Raw genomic sequence first — 22,019 nt, 5'->3', positions numbered from 1 at the left:
ATGATTGTTGTATAAATTGTATGTATTTGAACCAGGAAAATGCTATATTTTCCTAAAAGTGAAATGTAGTCTTAAATGACCAAGACCGTAACATGTAAGCAACTATGACATGCTCAAAAGAATGATATATAGTCTTATTGTAAAACAAAACTATAAGAAGATTTGTATTTGAATGTGAAAAGAACTGTATCTGTTACTTTTCCCGTGAAAACATAATACCATAATAATTGTCAATCCGGTGAGTTTTTATAACCGTACTATCATAATTTCCTGTAGTGACGTTCTTCAGGCGTCGAAATGAGATGACACTTGTCACCCCGAGGACTGTAGCTAGCAGTCAGGGCGCGGGATCATTAGTCCCGTATAGATCTATACACACTTGTCACGTTCTCCGGATTGGAGATTCTGGTTATAAACATGACTTCTAGCAGTACCTTAAAAGGTATATTGAAGATGAATAACTCACGAATTCTCAATTAAGTCACGTATTAGAATGAATATGTTTGTCTCTGAAATAATTACCTTTTTTTTACAGTTTTGACAAGGCATAATAATGATTTGTATGTCCTTACATGTTTACGAATGTTATAGTAAAAATGGTTACCCTTGATATGATGCAAACATATAAATAAAACTTCAAATATTCATAATTATGTTTCATCCCGAGAGGGTGTAGTGGTGTAAGATGTTTGCAAGTTAACAAAATCCATGTAGTAGTTATAAAGACAACATGAAATGTATAACAAAAGATTTATGTTTTTGTATTCCCCCCCCCCTCCCCCCCCCCCCCGCCCCCCCCCCCCCCCCCCCCGCCCCCCCCCCCCCCCCCCCGCGGGAAAGTGTTCAAAAGCATTTAAAATCAGTTAAAAGCGTAGAAATGGGGGTATGAACTCACCTGGTAGTTTGAAGAATGTGAGACAAAAGTCGAGCAGAACGACTGGAGAAAGATGATTTCTCGGGATTCTCAGGAATCTCGGGAGCGTAAAACTTCCTTCGGAACTTTGGTTTGAAAACCGGGATGTCGGGATGGCTTCGAGGGGTTAAACGCAGAGCGTAAGCACGAGAAAGAGAAGAAATGAGCAAATTTGCCCGGAACCCTCACACCCCTTTTATAGGAGGCTAGACCGCCTCGGTACGCTGGGTGTATGAGGTTATGCGGGGCATAGCGGACGTCATTGCTTACGCACTTCGGATGAGAGGGCTTCTGTCTGATGGGAGAGCCTGTTGGCCGATGGGACGAGGCTCCTATCCTTTGGTACGCGGGGCGTAATGTGATTTTTCCAACTTCTAAATTACGTAACTTTTGCGTACGAGCTCCGTTTTTCACGTTCTTTATATCCATGCGTAGGTGAGAATATACTCTACAATTTTCATTTAGACTCCGTCGGCTAGTTTTGAATTTATTTTTAATTATATATTTTTAATAGGTCGGGACACGAAAAGTCCGTTAAAAATCCATAACTTCTTCATCCGACATCCGTTTTCGTCTGTCTTTTTGCCGTTGTATCACTATTGTCGAGACATTCGACTCTCGTTTAGATTGTGTTGACCAAAAGTCGCTCGATCTCTATTTCGAGTTTTTAGTTGTCTACCGCTATATCCGAAACTTCGAAAAATCAAAACTTCCTCATACGAAGTCAAATTTGAGTGTTCTTTTTATGTATGCTCACGGTTTAGGGATATCTACGATTTTAATTTAGATACCTAAGGCCAAAAAGTATTTTATTGAGATTTCGCGTCCTGTTCCCCACCTAGTCTTCTTCACCATTTCTAGACCAGAAAACCTGCAACAAGGATAACAATCCATCACCTCCACCATAAGCATCCATCAGACCCATCAAATCATTGAATTGAGATGAAAAGATATTAGATACAAAAAATAAACAGAGAAGAGGGAGGCATTAAATCGAAAAGGGGTTTAACTAGACTACTAGAGGGGTTAAGGGAGGAGGGTTTTGATAGGACCTTGTGGGGGTTCGATTGCCTTCACGATCTTCGATCGCCTTCTGAAACTCACCGATTCGAAGACCATGAAATCCTTTGTGGGGTGAGATACAGGGAGCGAGAAACAGAGAGGGAGGGAACTTTGAAGTCATAAATGAATTTGAATTCACTATCTTCTACCTGAGTTTTGTATGACATTTTTTATTCGAAGTGAGTTCTGATGAAAAGCAACGAAGAGAGAGAGAGAGAGAGAGAGAGAGAGAGAGAGAGCTTTCATTTCTCAATTATTAAATGAATAAATAATTATTGTAAACTTTAAAAAAATGAATTTAGAAATAGAAAATAAATACCCAAGGGTATTAAAGTCATTTCAGTTTACCGAGGGACCAAATCTGCAATGAAACTAGCTCAAAAGGACCACGAAGCTAAAAAAATCAGGGTTTGGACTAAAACCCCAAAAAACACATACCATAGAGACCATTTTTGCAATTTCGAATAAATATGTATTTATTTCATATATATATATATATATATATATATATATATATATATATATATATATACACACACACACGCACACACACAAAATGTATTTATACATAAAATGTATTTATACATATTTATATTGTTGTTTGCTTACTTTAGTTTAGTTCTTAATATAAAATTTTCGTTTTTGAATGTATAAAATTCGTTTTTAAATGTATATATTTGTTTTCAAATAGATATTTACCTTTTTTTTAATGTATACATATATTTTTAAATGTACATATATAGTTTTTATAGATTTTAAAAGACTTATAAATATATAAAAATATATTTTTTAAATGCGCAAACACATATAAAAAAGTTTCTAAAGCATACAAATATAAAAATATAATTTTTAATTTTATAAATGATATTTTTAATATGTATACAAATGTTAAAGTATATTTTTACTATATAAATACTTTTTTTTATATATATATATTTTTTTATAAATACAAGTAATATTGTTTTGTACGTATAACATTTTTATTTAAAACAAATGCATATTCAAATGATAATGTAGTTTGTTATTGTATTAATACGTTTTTAAAAAAATAAACTTTTAAAAATACATATATGCTCTCTAATATATAAATAAGTATTTATATAAATATGTTTTTAAACGTATAAATACTTTTAAAATATAATTATATTTTCAAAAACATATTTTTTACATCTAAAAGCGTATTTTATATAATAATAATAATAATAATAATAATAATAATAATAATAATAATAATAATAGTTATATTTAAATGCTTTCAACGTTATATATTATATATCAAATACTAGGAATAAGGACATAAAAAGTGCTACAGCCTAGTGGTAAGTTTATTTGTTTGTTAATGAGTGGAAGGTGTCCGATTCGATTCCAGGCATCCCTGCTTTCTCAACCTCCTCAATTTTTTTAATATATAGAAACACCGACGTCAACATCGATGTGGTGCCTGGTCAGAGCAATCCCAACCTAATCAGTGCCATGTGTCGCACCTACTCATACATATGACCGGCTGAACTTGTTAAAAGGCTAGAATGGACGAATTAAACAAAACTTGAAGCATTATTGAACGTAAAACTCTTCAAAGCGTAAATTTGAACATTTCCGAAAATTTTAAAGGCTTTTATGACATTAACTTGAATTTTTTTGGTTATTTGCAATTGGGTCCAAATTTATATAAAATCCTAGATGACTTAATTATGTTTTTCCTTTAACCTTGACTTATTTTACAAGCTCTTACCTAAGTTCTATGTGATTAAACTAAAATCCAAAAGGGTTTTGGTTGCTGAGATCAACAATCACACGTATAAGAACAATAGTTAAAATAATACATAATAAATTTAAAAACGATATTTATGTGGTTTTAGTTCGGACATGAGTAGAAACGAGGGACTATGTCTGTTTTTGCATACAATAATAGTATTATGGGTGCTAAACCATAAAAATATTTCATAGTTGATGCATGGAGCTCAAATGAAGTGCTTCTATGTAGAGGTGGAATACGAACATAAAAGTAATGTTGTCGGAACCAAAACATCAAAATGAAATCATATAACAAATTTAATATGGTTTAAGTTATAATATACTCAGAGATGTGAAAAATATATATTTGAAACATGCCTGCATCTTTCGTCAACAATTGCTAATTGTTAGAACTAGAGATGAACCTGAATTTATTATTTTACGGTTAACTTTTAAAAATAGTTTTCTATATTTTGTCCCTATTTACAATAATGACCAAGTTACATTTTTAATAACTAAATCATTAAAAAATAAAATAAAACAAATGAGCTATAATGAAAACTAATGGAAGCCCCCGCACCATTGGCATGTGTTTGAATAAGTTTCGACCTGGCCTTTATTGATATTTTACTCGAAATAGATTATGGTTGTGTGTGGTGGAACAAAGCTCTTAAATATGGAAGACTATCCATTAGCTGGGAGTTAACTCTTAATACCAAAATAACTTCTCTTCCAAGTTGTCATGACCCTAGAAATTTTGTGTTGTTCAATGTCAAAATTCTTGAGCAGCTGCACCGGAAAGAAATAGGAAACATTCATATTAATTTTGTTACAATAATTAGACTAAAGATATATAGAGCATGAAAAAGGAAAACTTACTTAACGTCCGGTTCTTCAGGTAAATTTCTTATTCTTTAAGTATCTAATTATGTTGCATAAGGACCCAGTACGATAGGCCTAAATGAGGTACGTTGGGCGTACCTCAAAGAGCCTTGGAAACATGGTAGCCCCCTAGTATGCTGGGCGTAGGTCAGCCAGAGGCAAACCCTAATTTTTAGGGTTTACACCATATTTAAACACATTAAGACCCCAAAGCTTTCACCTTATACGCCTTCATTTCCTTTTGTGAGCAACACCTCAAAACCCTAACACATTTCTCAATAGATTGATTATTGTATGTGTGTTTTGGTGTATGTGGTGCGTATTGAAGAAGAAGAAGACTTGTAGAAAAGCATTGCTCAAGTGAGAGCTTGTAGATCCAAGGATTATTCACTCTTTCCAGCTTATTGGAGGTATAAAGTCTGAACCTTTCTCATCCTATGTCTAGATCAAGATTTGGAGAAGATACTAGCATATTTTAGTCCCATGGATGAACTCTTGTGAGTAAATGCTACTCCAGATGTTTGAGATGTTTCTTTTGATGTTTCTAAGGTCCTTGGTACATAAAGCTTGTATCCTGATGGTTGTAGATCAACCATGCACAAGTTAGTAATCATTTAATGATAGTAGAATGCTAGATCATGAGTTTGAGTCCCATTAAGACATGAAACACTACAAGAAAAAGACCCTTTTACGACGCGCAAATCACGACACTCGTTGATTTATGTTACGCAAAAGAGAGTGACATTAAAAAAGTGCCATCTCTTCAAAAATTTTAAGGATTTATGTCACGCATTATTGTGTGCCCTTGAATTAGTGTCTCTAGAAAAGAAATTAAAAACACGGAGGGCGCTTTATTTTAAAGGCGCGTTCTCTATACCTGTCGCTTTATAATTTTAATGAAACGCGCGTTTAGTAGAGGGGGAAACAAAATCCCCAAAATTTTGAAAACCCGTCTTCTACCTTCTTTCTACCTTTCATCTTCACAATCTACTCTCCCCTTCTCTCTTCTCTCTGATCCACTTCTCCGCCACTCCTTAATACCTTGCAGGAATCTAAAAACTAGAAAACCCCGTCCTCACAAAGTCTTGGAAGCTAGGGTTTTTTTAATCCCTCAAAGGACGACCCACATCCTCCATAGATCGATCTCTATTGCTTCATTTCTCACAAGATATCGAACACTTTACATTCATAGGGACACAAAATCGACTATTGCTTGAACTAGGGTTTCGAGTTTGTGTCACATAACCCTCCCTCAAGCTGTTCTCCCCGTTCAATCGATTCACTGGTTTTGCTTGACTCCCGCTCACGCCGACCATCGATGTTCAATCGTCGACAATCGCCACAACTATAAGTCTTTATCGAAGGTTTAATCGATGGTTCATTTGTTATGTAAGTCTTTATCGATGCTCAATCGTCGCTCACGCCGACCATCGTTGTTCAATAGATTTATGTGTAGTCAGAGAGAGAGACTGAGTAAGTCTTACATCTTGTTTTCTCTCTGGAGTTCCATTTTGGTTTACACCTGAAAAGAAATTAACAATATGATATTTTCATTATTGTTAGGTTTGTGCACAGAAATGAAGAAGATATGCGTAGCTGTGAAAGTATAAGAAATACATAACCTCTCGTTCCCAGGATTTCAATGCGTGGTACCTCGATGTCATTTCCTAGGCTGAGCTCGCTGGAACGGCCCTGTTCGTGGTACCATGGTTATTTGACCATACGATTATTCCATTTGGGAAGCTATTCAGGTAGGTCTTTGTTTGTTTTGAGACGAACTTGTTAAGCTCTAGCCGTTCGCTTTTGATTTTTTTTACCTTCTTCCAAATTTAACCTAGATTTTCTCAAAGCCATCTGCGAATCTCCTTTTGGGCTTTTTTCATTAGCATGTTTCGAGTTTCAACTACAGTCAACTCTCTGGTTCTATTCCAAATTTTATATGCCAGATCAGTCTCAAAACCATTTGTTCTTATCCCATTCCTAGATGTATTATTTCTTGAGTACCTTTGATATGGGGTGTTAAAAGAAGAAGGTTGCTGCTACTTGATGTCACTGTCATCTGCTTTTCTATTTTTTGAGTGGTTTCCCATGGACAACTCTTCACGCTCTCTTTTCAATCTCTCATTCACGCTCTCTTTATATACCACATCTGTGTTTGTGTTGCTTGATGAATGATATTTCTTAATTGAATCCAGATGTTGTTGATGTTGGTGTGCAACCGGTTTCTTAAAAGTAACAGGTGGTGCACTCTCTGTAGCCAAAAAAGGCTCCTGAAAATTAGGACATAGGAGTGTTTGATTAAGGTATATTTTTAGGTATTCATACTGCATCCTGCATCCATGGCAAACAATCCAAAAAGTAGTGGTGGAGCTGTGTGACTTTTGTACTTTTGAAGCTGCACGCTTTGCAAAACTGTTTACACCAACACCAGGGGAAGCTGATGGAACTTTCCTCCTTTGGTTATAGGTTGATCTTTTAGACTTGTCATACAACAAACTCCATGCTTCGGAAATAAGTTTAAATGCTCCATCTGCACCAACCGATTTGTTTTTATCACGGTGCACCGAGTATCCCATACCAATCGAGTTCACCATTTACCTTATTTTCTGCAGATATATACACATCAACAATGGTGGACATCTGAGAGATGCCATCAAGATCAGGATAAAGGGTTTGGGCCTTTACTGTATATTTCTTGGAAGCAGCAAAATCTTTATCAGCCAATTTCTTCTCAGCGAGTCTTTTTGCCCTAATGGCCTCATCCCTCTTGCATTCCATGGCCAATCCTCAATGTTTCACCTGTCTTTCTCTCCTCAAGTAAGGGTGCAAAAGGGCTACAACACAACAAGTACTAAAGGCTGAGACTTGAGGGCTTTCCTTTGGTATACAGGTGGTTGTCACAACCAGTCGACATACCTACTGAAGAGCTAAATTAGGGAAAGTGATTTTTGTGTATGTAAATTGGAAATCACCAAATTGGTTATGATAACAACAGACCTCAATATTATCTCATACATGCATTTATTGTCTAGAACACATTCTAATATCAACATTATCTCCTATATTAGGTATGGAAGTAGCTAGTAACTGAAAAATCAGGATTCAGGTACTACCACAAGAACTTATAATCTTTTCTGCTCACCAAGTCTTTTTTTTTTTTTTAAATTATTGCACAGCCTGTTCACTGTGGATGTGTTGTTTCAAAGCATCTTCACGAATGTATTGATTTGGGAGGAATATCATGTATAAAATGCATAAGAGCAAGGGGAACACAAGCCCTAACACCAATGCATGTAATAAGTTATCTATTTCAATCTTTTTTTCTAATCATTTGCTGATCGATTCCTTTTTCTAATCAATTATATCTACTAATGCAGAGCAACCCAACCGAAATTCCTAATGGCTTCATTCCATTTTCCGCGTCTTGGCATTCATCTGTGATTGGTAATCGAAAAAATGAGAATGCCATGGTAATGAGCTTCATTTACAGGTGAATTTTGATCTTACTAAATCTCTGTTATTAAGTGACATTACTCCCCTTTTGATTAGATGACGTGTGTGTCTTTTCCAGATTGTGAATTTATTTTATAACATGATTGCACGAAGGAAAACTCTCCAGAACTCTGCTGATGATTATCCAAAAATTGTTGACCTACTTTGTCGGTTTGCCATTCATCATAAAAACATGAGCTTCTCCTGCAGAAAGGTGAGTAGTTTAACTAATTGTTTTGCATCTGAAACTAATAATTGTTTTGTTCCATAATTTTGGGAGGCATACTGCATAAGTTTTTTAATATTGGTTTTAATGTCTTGTACATATCCACTATCCGATTCTTAGCATGGAGCTGGTGCAGCCGATGTTCACTCAGTTGCTATGTCTACAAGGCTGGATGCAATCAGATCTGGGTATGGAGTCTCAATTGCTCGTAGTCAGATGAAGATAGAGGCTTCAGATGCTAATCCATCTACTTCAGTTTTTGAAATGGTTGGCTTTATATCCGAATCTAGTTACTCTACAAAAGAAGACAACCATGGTTCTCTTCATCAATGGTATGTGTTACATATCTATAAACAAAGCTTTTATGTGTTTGAACAGGCAGTGGATTGCTCTCCTGCCAGTTCAATATCTATAAACAAAGCTTCCTGTGTAAACACATCGACTTATGGTATGCAACTATAAGAGTGTAGTGATGCTCTTCTTTTTTACTTTTCACTTGATATATCTCTTCATGTTCTAACTTGTTTTTATATATTTTAAAGGGTCGCAAAAAAATACTTGTAAATAAGATGGTGCAGACAAATTCACAGGATCCTTCTGGGAGGATGCATGCTTATTTGCAACCTAAGCCTTCTAGACCCAATGAAAGAAGTTATGGCTTGAACTCTTTGAGGTAGGAATTTAGGATCTCTCTATTTCCATATAAACAATGGGTAACACTCCTCATGAAGGTGGACCATAGATATTGATCATGCATGCTCTACTTGTTGCAAATAAAGTTGTCTGCCAAGTGCCAAGTAGATTTTATACTATTATTTTTTATATATTTGGATTTTCAGATATATAACCATACATGTACATCTCCATTAACTTACTGCAGGCCTTCCATCAGACAGAGGAGGAATCCCAAGGAAACTGTTGATCTTACAAGTGTTCAGGAACTTATCGATGAGCTTGAACATGATTATCACTCTGGTATCCTCCATCGCCACATTCATTATGAACTATATATGCATAATCTTGTGTTGTTAATTTCTGATGTGGTTCTTTTTGTTAGGTCTTTTGGACACTGTAAGGAACTTCATGTATGTTGGTATATCTTGCCAATGTTGTAAATTTGAGGTAATATATCTGATCTGTTTCTGCTAACTACTTCATATATCTGTATAGTTAAGCTTGCAAAGTTTCTATAGATTAGGCACTAAATTCTTCTTTCTTTTTTTGTAGCAAAGAGCTCATGTATCAACTGGTTCTACAACGATTTGGTTACTTCAATGCAATACAATTAAGTGAGCTTGCTCCATTGCCAGAACTAATCATGCTGGCACTGACTGAATAAGATCCAGATTCAGAAGGCATCAAGAATGATGACTTAAAAAGAAAGATTAATGCTCAAGTAAGTCTTTCAGTTTAAGGTCCCTTTGGTTTTAGCATTATGAAACATCAACATACTTTCATTGATTTGTTTATAACATCATCCTACTTTTATTTCCTTAATAAGCAAAAAGGTGAAACTTCAATGCAACAATAGAAAGAAGTGAAAGTATGTAGCTAATTTTAACATTCTAATTTAAATTGCAGGAGTTTATTGTTCTTTCTTGCATGATATCAGTATCAGTAAACTTCAGTACCTTCTTGGTGATTGGAAAAACATCTCTTGTAACCTATCAAGTATTGGGTCATTTAAAAACATTCCTAGTTTTTGGCTTTGGGGTATCTTTTATTACATGATCCATTTAGTTGGAGAAACATTCTTATTTTTGTACTCGTGATGCTCAACCAAAAGTCATTGAACCATTAACATAATTATCTCGGGTAATCATCAATTCCATTCCCTTTCTTATTCCATTCCATTCCTCATATATTGTTATCTGATTGTTTTATATTGTTGAGGACTATTTTCGTTGTTTGATTGTTCATTCCTCATATATTTTTCTCATTTCCTCTGATAAATGTGGAATACGGAGTGAACACTATAAACGAAAATAATCCTCAAAAGTTAGGTGTGTGGAGTTCAGATAAAGATTTGCATGCACCAAACAAGAGGCACCGGCATTGAAACTTTAGGAGCCGAGAACAAAGCTGAATCCACAGAGAAGGTTCAATTACAATTTACAAATCTGCCCTTCTGTTTTCTTAAATATTATCGTATTTGTGAAACTTAACAGCAGTTGTTGGTCTTCCTCTTGGTGATCCATCGATGAAGTGGCCAACTTGCATCATGTAATAACATTTTAGGCGAAGATGTAGGTATATATTTTTTTTAATGAATAATGTAATCATATGGATGAATATGAAATAAAGTTTTTTATTTAGTATGTGATAATCATGTATAGGGAGAAAACTTTTATTGATTTGTTTTATCTTTCCATGGATCGATTATTTGTATGACATTAAATTTTATGCAATGGATTGTATTTTTTATATATGGTATTTTATTTTTTGTTATGATGCAAATTTAATTTGAAAATTAGTAAATGTATAAATAATTTTTTTTTAAAACATTTGAAATTACGATACGCAAAAATGTGTGTCATCTTCATTTATGACATGACCTTTCTTGACAGGGGCTTCCTTGATACGCATTGCGTGTCATAAACACGCACGTCGTAAGGTTACGACACGCAAATGCGTGTCGTCTTCCTTTATGACAGGGCCTTCCTTGATACGCATTACGTGTCATAATTGCGCGTCGTAAATGCATGTCATAAATGCGCATCGTAAATGCGTGTCATCTATAGACGACGCGCAAAAGCGTGTCGTCTCTCGTTATGACAGGGCCTTCCTTGACACGCATTTGCGTGTCGTCTGAGCGTTTTACGACACGCATTGCGCGTCGTAAAAGGCTGTTTTTCTAGTAGTGAAAAATGATAAAGTTGCCAACTTTATTATTTAGGACGTCCCTAAAGAGCTAGATCCGGAGTTGGACATTAGGTCTTAACGAATTAAGACCTAAAAGGAAGGTTTTGTCCAACTGGGTCGTATGCTGAGCATACGTACCTGGGATCTTAATTCATGCGAAGCCATCGAGTATGTCAGGGGTACTGGTGGTATGCTTAGCGTACTCACCTGTGAACCTTTTTGGGCATTTGATTTTGGGCAAGGTTGTAGAACTCGTTACTCGGTACCTATTCGGCCGACTACCGAGTAGCGAGTACTCGGGAGTACTCGGATTTGGAAATTTGTGTAGAAATATTTTTAGGGAAATTATATATGTCAAAATCATAATATAAAATCATAAGTTGATTGAAATATATAACAAAATCGGATACATGTGAATACACAAAAAATGAAAAACAAATAATGGTCTCACTTCATGAATAATTACTGAAATTTAAGATATATATGTAGTAATAATCACATGTGTGTATGTTAAATAATAAATCATTAACTATATTATACACATTAATCACCGAGTTGACCGAATTTCACAACACTACTCAGTTCGTAAGGGGCCGATCGGGGAGTATTCGAGATTATGTAACTCGCCTTGGCAAGGGGGGAGTAGCGAGTACTCGGAGGAGTAATCGGCCAACTCGGCGAGTTTTACAACACTGATTTTGGGCCACCTTGGACTTTAGGGTTTTGGGCCCTTGTTGGGCCACACGTCTTTTTGAGTTGGGCCTTTATGGATTTGGGCCCACATTAGGCTTTAAGCGTCTTTTGGATTTTGGCTAGTTTGGAATTGGGCCATGTTATGTTGGCCCATTAAGGGATGGGTAAAGCGACCTTTTTACCCTAGGATTAAGGATTTAGAATTTGGACCCTTAATTTGTGTTAGTGACCTAATTGCTATTTAGGGTTGTATTATTTGTGATTTAGTGTTGGGATTTTCGATTCAGCAGCCCAAGTGTGATTTGTTGGTCTCTATGCTGAGGTGAGTTTTCCTTCATTATAATCGTGGGTCGAAGGCATCAATGGCGACCCAATGGATTATGTTTTTAGAATGATAGTTGTCTTTGTGACCCTTACTGTTATTCATGAATATGCTTGTTGTCTTTGTGACTCTTGTTGATATGATTGTATGCTTAGTTGTAGGGGTGAAATAGACCCGATACCGGTTAAAAGAGAAAGAAGGGGGGGGGGTGAAATAGACCCAGTACCGGTTGAAAGATACTGAAGGGGGTGAAATAGACTCAATACCGATTGAAAGATATCGAATGGGGTGAAATAGACCTAATTATGTTTTGACTGTTATGTATGTATGGTATGAGGTATTTTGGCGAAGCTTACTAAGCTTTATGCTTATAGTTTTCGGTTTATGTTTCAGGTACTGCCAACTCGAAAGGGAAGGGGTCTGCCTGATCACACCGCATCTACCCATGTTTTATGCATTATGTGATTTTGGGATTATGTACTATGATGATATTTTTACTATGATACATATTGGTTTATTAGACATGATTATTGAGTGTTTGAGAATGATTTAAAAACAAAACTTTTTATCTGAATTTTGGGATGTTACAAGTTGGTATCAGAGCCATGGTTTAAGGGATTCGAGTCTAATCTCAGGTGTTTCTAAACTCAAACTGAGGATTTTGTAGATTTTTCATAAAAAGAAACATTTTATTAATGGATTTTTAATAAGAGAAAGGGTTGTGATGCGTGTAATCAACTGAGCTCAAGTAAGTCTTCTTAAAATACCCATACAAGTTATATGTTTTACGCTGTGATATGAGAATGACATGCTAGATTAGGACTAGGTATCTGCTTAAGATTACATGATATAATGCTAAGAGAAATTCCTATATGTGCCTATTTTATGAGCTTATAGATCTGCATGCTAGTATAGATTACTTATCTGATTGGATGGCTTGATTAAGGTATGTTCTGATCTGAATTGCTTAATGCTCGAATGTTGCATGCTTTGTGCTTTTAGAAATTCTCGGTAATATCATCTAAATAGTAGGAGAATGCGCTTAGTTACATATTGTTGGGATTAGATAATTAGGGTTATGTTTAACTCTATTGTGCAGCTCTTGTGTGAATCCAACCGTTGTAGTAGGAGACCTTTCACTAAAAGAATTATCTAGTACTGATAGTATGTTATTGTAATTGTGTGGTAGTTAAGTGGTATTAGAGGGAGTTCCTTATGTATCTGATAGCAGTGAGTGGTGAGGAAAGGGACCCTAGGAAGGTCCTGGAATATGACTTGGCGCATAGGGCACTCTATATTATGAGAGGAGTACTAGATAGAAAGGAAGCGACTTGGAGGGTTTGATACAATCCTTAGGAAGGGTATAGATTGGTGTAAAAGGTAGTATTAGGTCCATACTACTGGAATTCCATGATCATACCCAAGACAAGGAAGGCATTGATGAATTCAAGAAATTTCGAGAGTGTGAACCTCTTCGTATGTGTATTGATTGTTTCTTTTGTGTTATGTTTCAGCATGGTGATGACAAGTGGTGGGGCAGGAGGTTCAAGATCTAGATTTAGTTCAGGCTCGGGCATCCACGAGGCAACCCCAATGATGTTTGGGTCGATCATGGAGGGTATCATCAAGTTGATGGAGGATTGCCTTCGGATCTTTAGGGCCAATCTAGCCGCTAGTCAACACGAATCCCACATACTCTCCTTTAATGATTTCAGGGGATGTAGGGTGCCGAAATTCTTTAGGGTGAAGGACCCCACAATATTTTGGACTAGATAAATTCTTTTGTCTTTTACCAAAAAGTAAAGTTTATATTTTATAAACTTGGTTTATAAAATATAAAAGGCTTTTTTCTTCTTTTGCCTTCATATTTTAGAAATATGGCAAGACAAAAGAGAATATGGGTTTTTCATTTGTTTAATGAAAAGAATACTCCTCCAAAAGGACAAACATGAACAATATGATTAAAATAAGGAGTGATGATTTTTTGATTAATTTATTCAAAAGAAAGGCATGGTTTAAGCATGGGGAACACATGGGCTTTAGGGGCATGAGTTCTTAAAGTGTTAAGAACTTATGTACCAAAGATTTTCTATATAAAGTGAGGCTTTCATATCTCTTTCACCACCCATGCAAAAACCGTAACTATGTATGTGTGTTTCTCTCTAGTTTTAGTTGAAGACTTGAAGATCACACTCTTGCTTATGCTTTCTTTATGTTCTTATTTTGATAAGAACATAAAGTTTAAGAGTCTTAAGAGTTCTATACAAAAGAACTAGCATTCTACATCAAGTTAAGTCATTGGTGGTGTCTCTTAACTTCATCATTTTTCGTCAACTTCCAAGCCTCCGAAGAGGATCTAAAGAACTACAAAGGTTATGATTTCTTTATCTTCTTCTTTAGTGCTTGTTTTTCTTTCCAAACTTTGCAAGTAGATCATTGGTGGGTTCTAAATGTTTTTTATGTTATTTAAATCATCAAGTCTTCCGTTGCTAAATCTTATGTTTTTTAAACTAATTTTTGAATAAAACCCCAATAATAGATCCGGTGGGTGGTAGCCATAGGTGGAAAGAAAATAGAAGCTTATGATGCGGCGGTTTTGTACGAGGTTGGCATTGTGGGAGACCGGAGACGGAAACGACATCGACGGAGGGTTGAGGGATGCAAGGTCGGTGGTGTTGTTTCGATGGAGGTGAGAATGAGAAGGAAGAGGGAAAACAAAGTTTAAGGTAAACATGATTTTATAATGGTGTCGGTTGAGGAAACGTGACTGAAACTGGAAGAAGACAACAAAGTAACACGTGTTTTCGACATGCACCCACCACTAACTGGGAAAAGTCACAAACCAAAAGATGATGAAATTCAGAAAAACCAAGTAATAAGGGATCAAAAATGTAAAACCAGAAAAACCTACGCGGCAAAGAAATTTTACTATTCCTTAATCCTTTATATATATATATATATATATATATATATATATATACACTAGCCGTTACCCGCGCAAAGCGGCGGAAGGCGAATTGTTTTTTTTTCCAGCACTTAGTTTCTGAACAATGATTAGTGTCAATTCAACGATTAGTTTGTTTTAGTAAACATGCAATATAAAAATAAGACACAATGTATTCACAAATATCACAAACTGCACTGCAACAGGAGGTGAATAGTTTTCTTTTGGAAACAATCGAAGGATAGCTATTTCATCGTTAGTCGACCCATTCCAATCTCGCCCCCTTTGAAAATTAGGTCTATCCCCGGTCAGTCCCCAACTCATCCCCAAGGCTACGATATATAACTACTAAGGTATAACACATAAGGTTTTATTTTATCTTGATGTTTATAAGTCAGGCAAACACTATATGATATTTTTCATTAAGATCTTTGTTTGACTTTTTGGGTTAAAAAAATGGAAGTACGTTCTTTTGGGTAACAAATAAAAATAGGTTGGCACTTTAGGTTAACATTGAAATAGATAATTATCGACAAACATTATTAATGAAACTGGATTAACCAATTCATATTTTGGTTTTTCAGTTAATCACTATATGACATAAATTAATATGTTTCTTTCATGAACTCTCTTGTATATTTGGATAAATGAGAGTTAGGATCTTTGTGCAATTCTTATATGTTAGATTGAGTAGGAAAAGAAAACTCAATTATAAAAATCTTCTAAACGTTTTATATTATATCTAATAAGGATATATGTTTTATCGAAGTATTGATTTTATTTTTTTCCAAATAAATATGTCCAAATTATAAATGGGAACAACTTGGAATCTTGCTTAGTTTCACATGACATAATTTATCGGCCTCATAGCCATAAGAACAAACCAATTACCCATTTTACCCTTTGATTAATTACTTAACTATAAAACCATTTCAAAGAAGTTTTGAGAGTGGGCTCGATGCGTTCTAAAATAAAAGTTTGTAAAAATATATTGATAAGTTTATCAAGATTTGTAAAAAGATTCAAAAAATGACATTTACTTAACATTTATTAAAATTAATTCTTAAGAAAAATATAAAAATGCTAAAACATCATTTAACTTAAAAAATTATTTATTTGATTAAATGACCATCTTGAATTGACGATTTCATCAAATTTGTATTCCTTACCACAAAACTTATCATTTCATCAAAAAAATATGTAATTCTTTCAAATTTATGCACATATATTTTGTTTGGTACCATGACAACACTAATCACTTGACGACCTATGGTTTCACAAAAAAAAAAAAAAAAAATATATATATATATATATATATATATATATATATATATATATAAACCTTTCAACTAACATTCAAATCCAAATTAGATTTAATAATAAATAATAAATACAAAATCAAGAAAAATGTCATGAAATTTGCCGGAACATCTTCCCAGACAACTAATAGAGTTTGATATATTTTGCAGTATATTCTTCTTCCGATGTTTTTTCAATCTTGAGCTACATTTTGACCTGTATAAAGTGATAAAACAAAGTAAAGCCATTATATGCACATTGACTTCTATGAATTAAATAAGCATCAAATTTCATTGCAAAATGGAAGTAAGTTGCTATATTAAACAATATAGTACTTTTTTTTTGAAAAAAAACAAACAAATATTAAGATATTTAAATCAAAGTAAGATGCTATATTATATAATAAAATGAAAGAACATTGCTATTTTTTGCATTTAGCTCAATGAAGGACTAAATGCAAAAAATAGCAATGTGTTTTCACATTTTTGTTTAATAAAGCATCTTAGTTTGATTTGTATTTTTTGATTTTTTTTTTATAAAATTTACTTTAAAGGGGTTGGATGCAAAAATATTAATGAACTTCATTTTATTGTTAAGTATAGCAACTTACTTTAAAAGGGTAAGAAATAACAATATACTTTTATTGCAAAACAAAGTAAGCTTGCTATAATTTTATTTTTATTAAAGTTGCTTTAAATGAGATAAATGCAAAAATACATTATCAATTCTTGCATTTAGCCCATTAAAATTACCTGGGAAATTTATAAAAGAAAGTGATTCTATTAATTGGGTACAGATCAACAAACCCAAAGTTCTCAAATACTTATTTGTAAGTTGCTTATGAGATGAAGGCGTTGCATCAAACAAAAAAGAGAGTAAGATCATTTATTTTTTTAAGAACTATATTAAAAGTTAAATCCAAGCTTTTGAGATTTTCATGAAACAAGATAAATAAAACTAAAATCATATAAGAAACAATCACCAAAAATGTTTCAAAATGTATAATAATTGGAAGTTTTCTATCTGTTTCCAGATGCAAATTCCCACATTACAAAATCATACAACCATGTAGTTGTCTCAGACATGTAGTTTCCCTGCAACATAAAAAAAACATATCTCATTTTCAAACCATTCAATCTTAAAAGTTCTAGATCTCATAAATGTTTAAGCATATACCACATTCCCCTTCATATATCGACTTAAAAGGTCCAAAGCTTCTGAAGCCATGTTTGCAAGACTTGGTTCACTCATGAATTTTCGAATTGTATAGAAATGATATGTACCATTAAACCTACAAAAAGAAAAAATAATTTTATGGATCTAAAAAATTCATCAGTCTTTTAAAAAAAATCATCACAGTTAAAAGAAAAGGAACTATCCCCATCATTTTAGGAAACCCATGAAACTGATCCTTTACCAGTTGGTGTTTGTTGTGAAAGATTTGACCATACAATCAACCATAGGGTTTGGATAGAAAAAGACAAGATGGAGAAACTTGTTCTTGTTGGAAACCCCAAAATTAGACCAAGCCATGTTCATTGAAAATCCCTAAAATCGTTTTTCTTTTGGTTCATTAGATAAGCGACAAACAGGTAGTGAGTGAAAATGACAGAATCGCATACAATCAGATCCAAAAACTAAAATTGGTTAACAATAAGTAAAGTAACCGTCAGATACACACAAAGTTGGAAATTATTAGCAAAAAGTACATCATTGGTTTTAAAACCAGTACCAAGAAATCTTGGTCAATTGGCGAGAGAGAACAAGGGTTCGCCTTATCTTTCAAGCTCGAGAATAGAGATGAAAAGGAAATCTGGTTGCAATATCTTCAATATAAGAGATGAAAAATAAATTTAGTTGTAATTTCTTCAATATAAGAGATGAAAAATAAGTTTTTTTACCTTAGATTTGAACAGAGAATGGAGGTGGTACGGTGGAATATGACTTATCAAGGTAATTAACTTTTCGGTATGTTCACATCTAGGTAACTATCTTTTTTTTGTACATATGTAGGTAACAAACTTTTTGGAAGTGTTCACATATGACCATTATGACCTGCTATAGCAGGTTAAATCCTAGATGTGAACGCTTTCAACAAGTTTGTTACCTAGATGTGTACAAAAAAAATAGTTACCCAAATATGAACAAAACGAAAATTAAAAATTAAATTACATGAATGGTCCCTGTGGTTTGGGGGAATTTGTGGTTTTGGTCGCTAACTTATTTTTTTAACTTAAATGGTCCATACTATTTATTTTTGTTGCGCGTTTGGTCCCCGTCTTACCTAAAAATACTATTGTGCCCTTATTAATTAATTTTTTTAATTAATTTTCTTATCTATGTATTTATTTTTACATATTTAAAAAAATTAATAGACCACACATATTTGTATCTCCTCGGATGATCCCTACTGTTTATTTTTAATTAATTTATTTTTTTTAACTCGGATGATCCCTACTGTTTATTTTTGTTACGCGTTTGGTCTCTGTCTTATCTAAAAATACTATTTTTCCCTTATTAATTTTTTTAATTAATTTTCTTGTTTATGTACTTATGCTTTATATGTTTAAGAAAAATTAGTAGACCCCACATATCTGTATCTCCTCACCATCCCATCTTTCATCCTTCTCAACTTCTATTTATTTTTTATCTTTAGTGATATCGACGTCTTCATCATCACTTCTTTTTTCGGTTGTTCAACTCCGTCGAATCAACACCACAACCCACTAAAGATGAAGAGACAGTAGGTTATGGTGTTGGTTCGCCAGAGTTGAAGTACCAAAAAAAAGGACGGTGAAGATGTCGATGTTACTAAAGATGGAAAAGAAATAGAAGATGGGGAGGATCAGAGATGAGATGGTGAATGGTAAGACTCAAATTAAAATTTTCAAATGTGGTTTCAGGTTTACGGTGATGAGATACATATATGTGGGGTATATTAATTTTTTTTATAAAAAATAAATACATAAATAAGAAAATTAATTAAAAAAATTAATAAGGGAAAAATAGTATTTTTAGATAAGACAGAGACCAAACGCGTAACAAAAATAAACAGTAGGGATCATCCGAGTTAAAAAAAATAAATTAATTGAAAATAAATAGTAGGGATCATCCGAGGAGATACAAATATGTGTGGTCTATTAATTTTTTTAAATATGTAAAAAATAAATACATAGATAAGAAAATTAATTAAAAAAAATAAATTAATAAGGGCACAATAGTATTTTTAGGTAAGACGGAGACCAAACGTGCAACAAAAATAAACAGTAAGGACCATTTAAGTTAAAAAAATAAGTTAGCGACCAAAACCACAAATTCCCCTAAACCACAGAGACCATTCATGTAATTTAATTTTTAATTTTCGTCTTGTTCATATTTAGGTAACTATTTTTTTTGTATACATCTAGGTAACAAACTTGTTGAAAGCGTTCACATCTAGGATTTAACCTGCTATAGCAGGTCATAATGGTCATATGTGAACACTTCCAAAAAGTTTGTTACCTAGATATGTACAAAAAAAAGATAGTTACCCAGATATGAACATACCGAAAAGTTAATTACCTTGATAAGTCATATTCCCTTCTTCCAGAGACATAGATTGAGTGAGATAGAGAGGATATATGGTATGCTTCAGTTTTCCCTAAAGAAAAAATAAAAAATCAATAAATAAACAGACATGGTGAATCAAACGCAAAAATGACTTCTTCTTGATCACAGTGGAGGTTTAGGCGATAATCATGTACATGCTACAATCACTGACGGAGAGGAGGCCGACATGAATCCCATATTCCAGAATTAAGAGTATAGATTAGGGATTTTCGAGTTCATCATCTCTGTGTGTGTGAGAGAGAGAGAGAGCATCGATAAATTGGAGGACGTAAATAATAAGGGGCTGTTTGGATTAGTTTATTAGCTTATTGCTTTTTATTTACGGTGGGAATAAGCAATAAGCAATAAGCATGGGGAGAGATGCTTATTAAAATTAGCTTATTTAGCTTAATAAGCTGGATTTTATCCAAACACTCAAAGTTAGCTTATTGTGGGAATAAGCAATAAGCACCTCTTTTTTTCCTATCCAATTAAAAACCCCTTAATTTGTAGAAGAAGGACGTCCGAGATAAGGGGATGATGAAGGGATTTTTCAAATTCCTAATTTACTTTCCTCAGATTATGTAGGGGAGTTTGTATAAAAATAGAAGATTAAGGAAATTTCAAAATATTCAAAATGTGTTTTATGAGACAAATTTAGCAAGTCGGCCTTTTAATCCCTTGAATGAACATTTGTTGTTGATTTTTTATTTTGTCGACCAGTTATAGAAAGATAAGAATTCAAAGATAAGATTTGTGTATTAAATATTTGTACTTATTGTTTAATCTTTTGGACGTCTTAAATTTATTTTTATAAATAGTAAGGTTTGTATAATAATATAGTAATATATATATATATATATATATATATATATATATATATATATATATATATATATGTTCCTTAATCCTTTCTATGTTTTTTTTTTTTGGTAACAAATCAAATTCAATTCAAATTTTGAAAACACAAAATCATATTCTGATAACATTATTATGTTTATTTTGCTTAACAAATTAATTTATAATTACTTATACTCTACAATATCTTGTTTTAACTATATAAAAATTTTAAATACTAACCATCGTTTCAATTGCATTAGCCCAACAGACCAATAATAATACAACCCACTGCAAAAATACCTAATTGTCATATTCCTTTATGGCCTTTTGGGTTGGTCTTTAGGAGGCAACGGAGGATCAAAGAAACGATGCAGATGCAGGGTTTTCTTTGCAAATCGTTGAATTTTACCAACGATGTTTACCTCCGATTCACCTTTTGTAAAAATCGCAAATCACCAATCGTTAGTTTTATCAGGTTTTTTCTGCTATCTACCAAACTGTTACCTGCTTTTATCACTTCATGTTCTTAAGTTCTAACTTCTTTCTTTCTTTCTCCTCATGTGTATCACTCTTTGCCTCTCCATCAGAATCCATTGTATTCGTCCTTTGCATCTCCACCAGAATTTTTTATTTTTATGTGTTTAATTCGTCTTAGTTGTATTTAAATACATTGAATTTATGTTGGAAACATATTGGGTTTAGTAATGCATGTTTTGTTCGTATTAAAATATTGAATTCTTCCTTAATTCATTTTAGCAACTTAAATTAGTCAATTTTCTTGTAAAGTTATTTAATTTTAGAATCTATAACTGTTTTAGGAATTAAAACTTTGTAACAAACAATTAATTTATTCTTGTTTAAAGTTAGTCTTCATTGTAGATTTGCATTTCATGTTTAAGCCCTTCGAGACTATGAAAGGGATTAAACATTGTTAGGAAGCACTTTTACAAAGGGAATGCACTCATTAATTAAATTAAACATTTTTTAAAATTGATTAATTAGACTATATTTAACTAAAATTAATTCTTATAGTTAAACATTTTAACAACATTGATCCAACCAATCATATCTATTGTTTAAACATTTCTATATTTCTTTTATCTAAATTCTGTTAAATATACATCCACGTAGTTGACTTAATTTATTTTTGGAAGGCACTTGA

General features: G+C 33.4%; 1 pseudogene; it reads left to right on the top strand.

Moving 5' to 3' along the window:
- Positions 1-7,661: 7,661 nt before the first annotated feature.
- LOC145089931 (DNA mismatch repair protein MLH1-like) lies at positions 7,662-14,911 on the top strand (annotated as a pseudogene).
- Positions 14,912-22,019: the final 7,108 nt, after the last annotated feature.

Source organism: Lactuca serriola, chromosome 2 (assembly GCF_051521515.1).
Source record: "Lactuca serriola cultivar US96UC23 chromosome 2, Lser_US96UC23_V15, whole genome shotgun sequence".
In the NCBI taxonomy this organism is placed as follows: domain Eukaryota; kingdom Viridiplantae; phylum Streptophyta; class Magnoliopsida; order Asterales; family Asteraceae; genus Lactuca; species Lactuca serriola.
This window is presented reverse-complemented; position numbering and strand designations above follow the sequence as displayed.